Source organism: Aquarana catesbeiana, linkage group LG02 (genome assembly GCF_042186555.1).
Source record: "Aquarana catesbeiana isolate 2022-GZ linkage group LG02, ASM4218655v1, whole genome shotgun sequence".
Taxonomy (NCBI): domain Eukaryota; kingdom Metazoa; phylum Chordata; class Amphibia; order Anura; family Ranidae; genus Aquarana; species Aquarana catesbeiana.
This window is the reverse complement of record NC_133325.1, coordinates 639,582,678-639,594,826: the sequence shown is the minus strand read 5'-3', so window position 1 is coordinate 639,594,826 and position 12,149 is coordinate 639,582,678. Positions and strand designations below refer to the sequence as shown.

Sequence of the window (12,149 nt, the reverse complement as noted above, 5' to 3'; positions counted from 1 at the left end):
CTGCACAGTATTGTAATGTTACTACATGTTGGCAGCACAGTATTGTCACACTAAGTAAACGATGTCAAGGATTTTATACTGTATTAATGCTTTGACTTTTTTATTCTGTCCTGGTGACACTGGCCACTCAGTGCACAATAAAATCAGTTGCTGTACATTTCTATGTGTGTATATTTATAAAACCAACAAGAATTCTACTGCAACTGGTAAAAAGTATGATGGTGGAGTTGTATTTTAATGCCAGGTTTTACATCCATTGGGTAAACAGACATTGACTTGTTTCTCTTTAGTTCTTAATGATATAACACTTGTGTATATGGTAATCAAACCTTTTTAGATACACTGTGTTGATGGGAATGAAGTGACAGGATCTTTTTTTGTGTACTGCAGCAAATATTCCTAATAACACTCAGGGGTCCCTTGCACCAATAGCTACATCTTTATGATGAGCATGAATGTCCTTACAGTATACAGCTAATTCTGAAAGGTTGCTTCATGATACCCAATCTAATCAGTGGGGCTGTCGGTAAAATCTAGTAGTAAGAACTGCTTTTTGAAGGAAATCTGTGAAGACTGTAGATTGCCATTGCTGACCTACTTCTGAAAATGTGATTTGCCTGGTTGTCAAATAGATTCTTTATTACTTACCTAAACAAGTGAAGTCAGTACTCCCAATCTTGATACTTATCCTAGGGTTAAAGACCGAGGCATATAGACTCCAATCTAGCTATTGTTTATAGGTAGAAATCTGCAAGTGCAGTCTAAAGAATTTTCTCATGACAGCTTTTCATTTACTATCTGGTACCATGATTGGAGGGTATATCCAGCTAAACATCATAAGCCACACGTTTCTAAAGCACACGGAAGTATGTTTGGTACACTTACAAAACCCAAATAAACTACATGCAATATGGACACTAAAATCCTATTAATTTTTGGTGTAGAGGAAAATGGCTGTAGCTCTATATTAGATTTAATCTTTATGACCTTTTACAGTGCTTCAAACCAATAAAGTTGTGAAAATTTTCCTATTCTAGTGCATTGCATTCGGTCTAGGTTTCATTTCCCTTCAGTCGAGTACAGTTTTATGGCAGCATGCCCTTTTCAAACTGGGGCACTTCCTGTTTTAGCGATAACAATAGCTCCTGTAAAGTGCCTGAAAAGCACCTCTTATGCTTGCCCTTCGGCCGCTAGCGAGAGTTAAAAGCGCCCCACTAGTGCCCGAAAAGCACCGCTATAACAGCAGTAAAGCACCACTAAAACTAGGGGCACTTTACCACTAACGCCGGCACCACCCCAGTGTGAAAGCAGCCTTATGTTTTCATCTATGTAGTGGACCCATTGATCAAAGATAAGCACACAAAATGAAGTATTCCTTTTTTTGTTTGAGATATTGAATCTTTACATATACAGTGAATATATGGCAAAAAATAGCTTTGTTTGAGTAGAGGTACATTAGTTGTAGGGATTGCTATTTTCTGAGTTCCTTGAACACATAATTGTTAAATTTTTAAGCTGAGGCTATGTTGTGGTCGATTTTGGGCCAAATTCTGTGCCATTTTGTCTGTATGTGAATAGTTGAGCTTTGCGAGTGCTTGACCCTGCACAGTTTAAAAAATTTAAAAGTGGTGACAGTTCAGAAAAGGGTTACCAAAACCAGGAAATGCGGATTTGTACATGGATTGTGTTTACTGTAAAATATTTGAAACCCCATTTATTTTATTTTACTCTACTCTAAATGTTTAACTTTATCACTTTTTTTTTTATTGGCTTCTGTCTCGCAGAAATGCAATTTCCAGAATGTTTAGAACTTTTCGTTGTTCAAAAAAATAAAACAATATTTTATTGAATTTAAATAGGCAAAAACACAGTGCTTTGAGAAAAGAAAAAGCTACTAGCACTCAAAGTCAAGATACAAACTCCGAGATAATCATATACAGCAGTGCAGCTCTACAAAATGAGTATTAGATCAAAGATTGGTATATAAATCAAACATACGTTTCAATAAAATACATAGAGGGAACAAAAAAAAAGAAAATGTCCTTAAAATAGGTATCGGCTTTGTAGAAGTCCACACAACTAATATATTAATTCCTCATCTGTATTCTGTGCAATAGACATAACAGGTGAAAGGAAGCAATTGGTGAAGGGAAGATCCCGTTCCGCACCCAATGTGAGTCACACGCTGCTTACCAGATGCAAATGACCAGTGAATTACAGGTGGCCTAACAGGGTGCGAGGAAATGGGGTCTCCCTCAAACCATACAGGCTGTATCCACACTCACCGTTCCAGCGGGACTCGGATAAAAACAAAGATAGTGTGATATGATAACACCAATTTTATTGACAAAACAAAGTATTGCACTCACAGGAATCCGGATAAAAAAAAGGCATGTTGGTGTAATCCTCATGCTGCATCCATATGGGCTTCTCTCCAGGCTTGCTCGTGTATCGGCCAATCAGGGATAGATTATGTGATGACGTCACTGTCGTAGGCCCCACCCTATGCATTTCATCACAAAGTACGTCGTCTGGGATGGGCTTTTTTTTCCCCCCAACATGCTGGTTGAATGAAAAAGCTGACCTATATATGGCCAGCTTTTACTGTGGTTTCTTGCAAAGAAGCCTTTGGCATAATGACTATGATAAAACTTTTGTCTACCTTGCTTAAAGTGGAAATATACTCAGCTCTGCGGTCTCCTAAAGCTCCCCGCTAGCTGCTGTCATCTTTGGCCAAATTGGTTTCTAGGCACAGTACTGATCTTCAGCCATTTTCGTTGGCCTGGCCGAGATGACATCCCTCTCGCGCAAGCACGTGAGTTCATTCATCTCAACATCGCCAAAATTTGTATTTTGAGCTGTGCGTGCGGAACATACAGGGCACACAGGCAGCTAATGTCACCTCAATAAAATCCTGTTTGCCAAATTCCCCCCCCCATATGAAGTTCCACTTTAAAATAGAAGCATGGTTTAGGTTTTTTTATTCATACTTTCCTAGCTAGATGCACCTTCGGTCCCCCGCCGGCTCTAACACTGAGAACCGAATGATCAAACACCACTGATTGCTCGGTTCTCACATCTTCATAAGTAGAGAGCTGGTGACTGTCGGTCACCTGCTCTATGCTCTGCCCCCCACGCTCACTGGAGCGCTGGGCTGTGGAGGAGGCCAGAGCAGCTGGCTCAGGCTCTCGGCTGCTTGCTGAGAGGCTGAGCCTGGGTTCCTGTCCAGGGTTCTGGGTGGATCAAAACCATATGGTCCCGATCCTTCCTAAGCCTGGACCGGCTCTGTGATGACAGCGGGCTTCAGTCCACTGTCTGCTAAAAACGGGCACAGTAGTGCAAAACTAGCTGCACTCCTGTGATCCACGGGAGAAGTACAGCCATATGAGCTTTGGCTGTACTTCTCCTTTAAATAGAATAGACAGTCTGATGCTAAAAGCAGCTTGGTTATGCAAAGGCCATGAGTTAAGCCTGCCCAAATTACACACATTTTTAATTTTTTTATTTTTTTTTTGGGTTTAGTTTTACAGTTCAGGTTCTGTGCGTGCAGTAAGCAGTTTGAGAATAGCATAGGGGTGCAAGTCACGTACTGAGGTGGCAGCTCTGGCAAATCTATTTCCTTAGCTTTGAGGTAATGGTGTGGAAGAAGCTGGCTTCTGGCTGACAGATACCGTATTAAAAAGCTACTTGTTCTGGGGTTAGAATCCTCTGTGCATAGTTCACTGATCTTGGGAAGCACCTTCAAGCCATCTATCTTCCAGTTTCTGCTATGGCCATGTAATCAAAACAGTGTTCGAGTATTAATGCTGTCGCCTATGAGGGAATGAGAGCTTGAAGCATGTATTGCAAGTTAACAAACTGAGGTATGAGTGGAGTAGTGTTTGCTGTAACTCTGCTCCTACTTAGAAATGGCATTCCTTGTGTGCCTGCAAAATAATAGCTCTAGGTATAATAGTGGCCTGACATGTCTGAGTGTTTTTGTCGTCTTTACTTGGCATTATTGGAATGCCTCAAAGGGTTCCTCTTTGTAGACATATTAATTTTACCAGTTTGTAAGTAGTGTCACTTTACAGGTTAGCATTCTAGGCATGCAAATAAATAGACTACCAGACTATCATAAAAATGCTATGGAAGAAATTCTTATTGTTTCATTGTTGCCCTGTGCGGCACTTATGCTGTATCATAAACATATCAATTTTCCATTGAGTTAGAAGCTAGCAGGCCATAATTCATTATACTGTAAAGTGATGTCAACTGTAAAATGTCTCTAGCATATGTCTGATGTGTCTGAGCATATGAATAAAAGCGTCCATCTGCCATTGTGGTAATTAGCCATTTTGTGAAGAATTAAAATAGTACAAAATGCATGTGTTTTTAAGGGAATTTTGAAGTGGCTGTATATATTTTTCTTAGCAGTTATAGCTGAAGTTTATCTTAAAGTAAAAAAAAATAAATAAATATATGTAGATCTTTATAGCTTTATTGACTTGCATGGAATTAAATATGGCCAATGTCTGTCTGCCAGTTGGAATTTTTAGAATTTCGCTATAGAGATTTTTTTTTTTTGGCTAAACCTCCGCCTTAACCACTCCAATACCAGGCCCACCCCCCCTTCTGCTCCAGGACACTTTTCAGCTTTCAGCGCTGTCGCGCTTTGAATGATAATTGCACGGTCAGGCAACACTGTACCCAAACTAAATTTTTATTGTTTTCCTCCCACAAATAGAAACTTTCTCTTGGTGGTATTTGATCACCTCTGGGGTTTTTATTTTTTGCTAAACAAACTAAAAAGACCAAATTTTTGGAAAAAAAATGTTTTTCTTTGTTTCTGTTATAAAATTTTGATTTCTCCTTCACTGATGGTCACTGATAGGCGGCACTGATGGGCACCGACAGGTGGCACTGATGAGGTACTGACAGGTGTTACTGGTGGGCACTGATTGGCACTGGTCACTGACAGGTGTTCCTGATGGGCACTGATTGGCATTGTTGTGGCACCTTTTATGGGGGCTGCGCTGATAATCAATATGATTATCAGCGCAGACCCCCCTCTGACAGGGAGAGCCGCCGATTGGCTCCCCCTGTTAGCGCAAACTGAGGAAAGCCATTTACCGGCACTTCCAGGTTCACGCTGTGATTGGTCATAACTGAACCACCACCCGGCTGTCATTCTGCTATAGGCTGGGCGGTAAGTGGTTAAAGTAGAAGTTAACCTCTTGGGGCATGTTAAACCCATTTTTAGTGTGTATTGTGTTACATATTCCAGACCTGCCCCTCACACCTCCCATCCCTCTTCCCTGTGGCAGCAGGCAAGGGATCCTCTCCTACAACCACTGACATTTTGACTGACTTCGCCCACGCAGCTGCATCATTCATGCACAGGAAATGAATGAGAAAACTACAGGTCACATCTACCACTGTAGGCAGACTGCCTTGTAGGTTGAATGGGCCATGAGCATAATGATTAGCAAGCTTCCTATAATCCATTCACACTCCCTCCCAGCTTGCAAGCTGTCAGCACTTAAAGAGGTATGGACTGAAAGCTGGACCAAGACTGAAATTGCACCCGCAGTCTGCTGAACATGGGTACAGTTATTTGCAGGCTACTGTTAAGAAAAACAATACATCAACATTTTTTTTTCCCAAAGAATTTTTATTGAATTTTTCACAGTAACAGAGGTAAAATGAAAGGATTATCGATAACATACAACATGGTATTGCATCAAAGATATAAAACAAAATACAATCAAAGCCTAGGCATTAAACATCAGTGTTTCTTACTCAAATGATAAAGGTAATTACATTCTTGTTTAGGGAAGTATCGGCATCCAAATAGGGATGATACTGTTAATAGGAGGGTCCCCAGTACGTCCTAAGCCTCTGATGCCTTGGGGACAGTAGGTGTTGTGTGAACCAATAGGGCAGCAAAGGAGATGTAAGGGCGAACCAAAACGGGTCATCCCAATACCCGTTCACCCCGAGAGGGGTCCAGCTGTGAGAGGGTGTGGACCAGTGGTAATCACATAGTATTTTAGTCATGTGCGGTTCGCCAAGAGTTATGTATTAGCCCCTATGCATCTGGGCCTCTCCCATGTGTGGGTGTTTGTTTCTAGACCTCTGCTGGTTATGCCAGTGTTTTTCACTGTGTTGGTTTGGTGGTAGGTTTCCTATATGAGATTGTTACATTTTAACATTTTTTTTAACCTGGAATAAATGTGTATTTATTATTTTTTAGTAAAAGGTGAACGTTGCATTTACCCGACTTTGTTGAAGGTTAAGTATTACATAATATATTTAATTATATTTGAGTCATCAGGGTGAAAGGTTCAGGGTTTTTTTTCCATGGTTTTTAATTTTTTTCTCTTTATTTTGTTGTAAAAATATGATTACAGAGTTTGCTAGCTTAACCACTTGGCGCCCGCGCTATAGCCGAGGGATGGCTGCAGCGTGGACGTTAACTGCCGGGTGGCCGTCCCTGGACGTCCTGCTGTTTACTTCCGCGATGCGCGCTCCCGTGGGCGCGCATCGGGGAAGTTCTGTGCTGACCATGTCCCTTGGACACAGCCAGTCACAGATCGCCATAAACGGCCAATCGCAGCAGCCGTTTACAGTGCGATCGACGGTAGCAATGAGAGATGATCTCATATGTAAACATGAGATCATCTCTCATCGCCGGCTCTCTCTCCTCACACAGAGACAGCGTGTAAGGAGGAAGAGCGAACCGCTGCATCCTAAGTGTCAGAAAAAAAAGTGAAAACAGTAACTGTCAGTGCCATCTGTCATTAGTGCCACATATTAGTGCCACCTGTCAGTGTCACATGCCATCTGTTATCAGTGTCACGTATCAGTGGCTTCTGTCATCAGTGTTATCTGGCATCAGTGCCACGTATTAGTGCCATCTGGCATCAGTGCCACGTATTAGTGCCATCTGGCATAAGTGCCACATATTAGTGCCATCTGTGCCACGTATTAGTGCCATCTGTCATCGGTGCCACGTACTAGTGCCATCTGTCATCAGTGCCACGTGTCATCAGTGCCACCTGTCAGTGGCATCTGTCAGTGCCACGTGTCAGTGCCATCTGTCGTCAGTGCCACGTATTGGTGCCATCTGTCGTCAGTGCCACGTATTGGTGCCATCTGTCGTCAGTGCCACGTATTGGTGCCATCTGTCGTCAGTGCCACGTATTGGTGCCATCTGTCGTCAGTGCCACGTATTGGTGCCATCTGTCGTCAGTGCCACGTATTGGTGCCATCTGTCGTCAGTGCCACATCAGTGTCATCAGTGCCACGTATCAGTGCCATCTGTCATCAGTGCCACGTGTCATTGTCCTGGTGCTCCAGGGCCTTCAAAAGTGTAATAGGTATAGATTTATGCTCCTAGAACACGTGATGGGACTCCATGCATGTTGGGTCTCTATGTGGCTAGGCTGTGAAAGTCCCACACGTGGTATCGTAATACTCAGGAGGAGTAGCAGAATGTATTTTGGGGTGTTATTTGTGGTATATACATGCCATGTGAGAGAAATAACCTATTACAATGACAATTTTGTGGGGAAAAAAATAAAAAATAAAAAATTCTTCATTTTGCAAAGAATTGTGGGAAAAAAATGACAACATCAAAAACCTCACCATGCATCTTACTAAATACCTTGGATTGTCTACTTTCAAAAAAAGGGGTTATTTGGGGGTATTTGTACTTTCCTGGCTTGTTCTGGCCGCAAGAAATGAGATAGGCCACCAGTGTATCAGGTGTGATCAATTTTTTATGATTTGCACCATAACTTGTAGATTCTTTAACTTTCACACGGACCAAATGATATCCACTAATTTGGGTTATTTTTTTACCAAAGATATGTAGCAGTATAAATTGTGGCCAAAATTTATGAAGAAAAATTAATAATTTGCAAAATTTTATCACAGAAACTAAGAAAAATGCGTTTTTTTTTTTTTTTTTTTCAAAATTTTCGGTCTTTTTTCATTTATAGCACAAAAAATAAACCCAGAGGTTATCAAATACCACCAAAAGAAAGCTCTATTTGTATGAAAAAAGGACAAAAAATTCATTTGGGTACAGTATTACATGACTGAGTAATTGTCATTCAAAGTGTGAGAGCGCTGAAAGCTGAAAATTGGTCTGGGCAGGAGGGGGGTTTAAGTGCCCAGAAGGCAAGTGGTTAAGCTGAAATTTACCCATGCAAGTGAAGGAATTCCTGGTATTTTTCCCTTCATTTAAACTGCTCTGGTACTGGTCCATAGCCTGCTATGATCAGGGATGCATAGCAGGAGGTGAGCAGCGATACTGCCTGAGCTCTGTCTTCCTGTCAGATCAGTGGCTGCATTTGATACTCAAAGGACTGTGAACCCTACTGTAAACTGCGCATGTGAGGGATCTAGGTTGCATGCTCCTTTATGAGAATCGAATGCCTGATGGTCTGAGGTGGAGCTGCGGTGGTGATGATGCTAAAGCTAGGGAGTGACTGCAAATACAAATTTATCATTTGTGAATAAGCCAGGTGAATTGCCTTTGTGCTGGAAGAAGATCAACTGCTTGAGATTGCAAAAGATGGTTGCCCTAAGCCCAGGTTCATACTGATGTGGGTTAGGAATCATGCGAGTTCAGCTGAACTTGCACGATTTCAAACCGGCAATGCAGTCTGACTTCGGGGGCGATTTGACAGACATCTGTGCGGGTTCATGCACAGATGTCTGTTCAAATCGCTCTCAAAGGAACTACTTTTGGGAATCGGTGCGGCGTCTCACCGATTCGCACGATGCCATTGCCAGCAATAACCACTGATTTATGCATGCCAAATCGGCCCAATGTGAACGTGGGCTAAAAGTATGTTTGAGACAACTTTAAAAGCTTACATACCAAATGCTGAGACCATAATGCCATATGATTGCGTGGGTGAAAGTACTTTAGATAGCCCCAGGCAGCTTGTGAGAACACTGGGAGTAGTGGCCAAGCAAATCTGAGAAAAAAAAAAAACACAGCATTTGGGACCTCTAATGAAAGCTACAATTGTGAATCACAGATCCATTCAGAATGCATGATAGGAATGGTAGAATGAGAAACTGCCATTGCAGTATCAAAAAGCACTACTTTACTCAGAAGTAAGGGTGGCCAAAAAATTCATAAGCCATAAAATGTTGAGTGCAGTACCGGTTACCAACTCGCTGACTGTTAAGGAAGATCCAATCGCTCCACAATGTGAAGACGATACGGTGAATGATCCACTTCTGGGTGCAAAAGCCAGTGCAAGGATGGCACTGGCTTTTGGGGAAAGAGAGGGGAAAGGTGTCTGCAGGCACTGAGCTAACAAACTGGACAGGCTCACCAGATATGACACGGGCTGATCCCTGGCTGGAAGTCTGAAGTGCGCCACGGAGAGCTGGGGTGGACCGCAAGCCCTAGGGCTGCCGTGACACAGCTTTTGGGTGCGTGCATTTTGTCAAGTCATGGGAGGAAGGACAACCATCATTATAAATACTATTAGAGGAGGGCAGACAATGGGTGGACCTAATGAGGAGCAAGGTCTCCCGTCATCGCCATTAGAAAAACAATAAACACAATTAAAAAAATTCTTAAATAAGCAAAATCAATAACAAATTAGCACGTCTTATGGAGCTTATTAAATTGTTAAATATTATTAAAGCAGAAAACACATCATTGCAGTATAGCCAAGACGCAAAATTAATTGGCTAATTCAAATTACTATGTGGGTAATAATGCATGGAAAAATAATGCATAATAAAACTGGTATAACAAAATATTAATAGTAATAATATAACTGTATAGCACACTAATTTTCCCAAAATCTACAAATCACCATAGCTCTGACAAAAATGTATATAAAAAAAAAAAAAACATAAATAATGCCCAAAAAGTTATTACCAGAAAACAATCAAAGTTACTAAAATGAGAAGTGACTGAATGTATATGAGAAAAATGAATAGCATTTATGATGATGTTGCCCTTAGGCCCGTGACTTGAGAAAGCGCATCCGTGCGAAACCCGTCACGGCAACCCCCAGGGCTTGCGGTCCACCCCCAACTCTCTGTGGCTCTCCCAACTTCCTGCTACTGATCAGCCTGTGTCATCTCCGGTGCGCCTGTATGGTTTGTTGGCTCGGCACCTGTAGATACTGTCATCTCTCCCCTTAGCCATCCTTACATCGGCTTTTGCACCCACAAGCGGCTCATCCTCCATATAGGCCACTGAAGAGCGGATGATCTTCCATCACAGCCAGCGAGTAGGTAACTGGTACTGCTTGGCCAACATTTTTATGGGTTATGAATTTATGGCTACCCTTGCATCTGAATAAAGTAGTGCTGTTTGATACCTCAATGGCAGTTCCTCCTTTTACCATTCCTATCCTGCATAGAACTGTGATTTAACTACAATTGTAATTTTCATTAGAGGTACGAGCGCCGTGAGTGTGCTTAGATTTGTGACAACTTCAATTCTCCATACATTCTGGATTAAAGTCAAGGTGGAATATCTTTAAATTGCCACCAGAGCACTGAATAGTCTTCTTCCATTTCCAACATCCTATCTTTGTGAAGCTGGGTTTTCTGCAGTGACCGCAACCAAAACGAGTTTACAGAGTACAGTGGACATAAGCAAACCTGCTTCCATCTTCCAAAGTTGCCATGGCTATGTGATGTGATCTCCAAGGTCACAGCCCATCCCTATGGTAACTAGTAATTAGCAGTGCTATATATGTGGAATTGAAAACACTTTTTTTTTTTTTTTTTTTAAGTTACTAGTTTTATCATGTAATAAAGTCTTACCATTCACTACTCCCATTTGAAAATCTAGGTTATTAAGGTGGAACATTAGAATGAACTGCTGCTAGATCTTCATGTTGGCCCTTGTGCAGGTATAGCTATGTAAAACGTGCCTATACTGTTTAAAATTCTGTAATACACTCTCACCTTGCTCTGCACATGCTCAGTTGCTTTCCATTTTTAGACACTGCAGGCAGTCCCCGAGTTAAACATCTGACTTACGTACGACTCATACTTTTAAACAGAGGGGAGACAGGAAGTGAGAGAAAATCTACCCGAAGACCCTACACACTATTAGATTTTCTGCAGATTTTTGTCTTCAGATTTACCAAAACCATGTAGTGTAAGGGCCTGCCTAATTGCATACAGATTGAATCTCTTAAGGTTTGACCTCATTATATGGTTTTGGTAAATCTGAAAACAAAAATCTGCAGAAAATCCAATAGTGTGTATGGGGTCTTAGGAAGGGCAATTCACTCCTGTAAGGCTTGGCCATACATGTTCAATTTTCTTGTACAATTTTCCTTTAGATTTACCTTTTAAACTATGCAGTCCAAAGGCCTGCCTAATTGGATATAATTGAAAGTTGTTTAGTTTTGATTTTTTGGTTTTTGGTAAATCCAAAGGAAAATTGTACAAGAGAGTTGAACGTGTATGGACAGTCTTAGAATTATCATGGAAAAAGGTGTCTCCACTGAAGCTTCACCACCAATCCTTATTTACACATCAACCCAAAACTTTCAATATCCTATTGTCACAGGAACAGAAAGTGAGGTGAATTCTTCTGAACAGGGGCACAGACAGCAAAAAAAGGGGTGTTAACCCTTCCCCAAGCTATCCAAAAACACGTAAAAATATTTTTTTTTTTAGCTGGAGTTGCACTTAAAATATTTACCTGTTCCAACTTGCATGCAAATTCAACTTAAGAACAAATCTACAGAACCTATCTTGTTTGTAACCTGGGCCCTGCATTTACAGAATTTGTAGAGGTCAATCTGCTGACAGCCTTAAAGCAGAATTAAACCCTTCTCTCCTTTACAGCCAAGGGATCTGCTTCTGTTTGATCTGCAACTGCCATGGTGCTGCACATGTGATCAGTTATGACTCTGGCCATTTGATGGTTTGACAGTTTGATGGAGGACACAAGCAAATGTGACAATTGGCCGTCCTGGGATTCCAGGAATGTAACTTTTTTTTAAACCATTAAATCAATGTGTTTAGTTCCGCTTTATGATTTACTGCTGTTCAGGGGCTCTGGGCTTTAGCAAAATGGAGGCAATTTACAGCACACACTAAATGTGGAATGTATGTTCCTTGCTAAAGATTGTTATTTATCAATTTTATTTGTAAAGTTCCAC

The 12,149-nt window shown here is 41.4% G+C and overlaps 1 protein-coding gene across 2 annotated transcripts in view; it reads left to right on the top strand.

The window, feature by feature from the left end:
• POLA1 (DNA polymerase alpha 1, catalytic subunit) overlaps positions 1–12,149 on the top strand; it is a 717,861-nt gene that overhangs the window by 232,489 nt on the left and 473,223 nt on the right. The gene's annotated exons all lie outside the window — the stretch shown is intronic.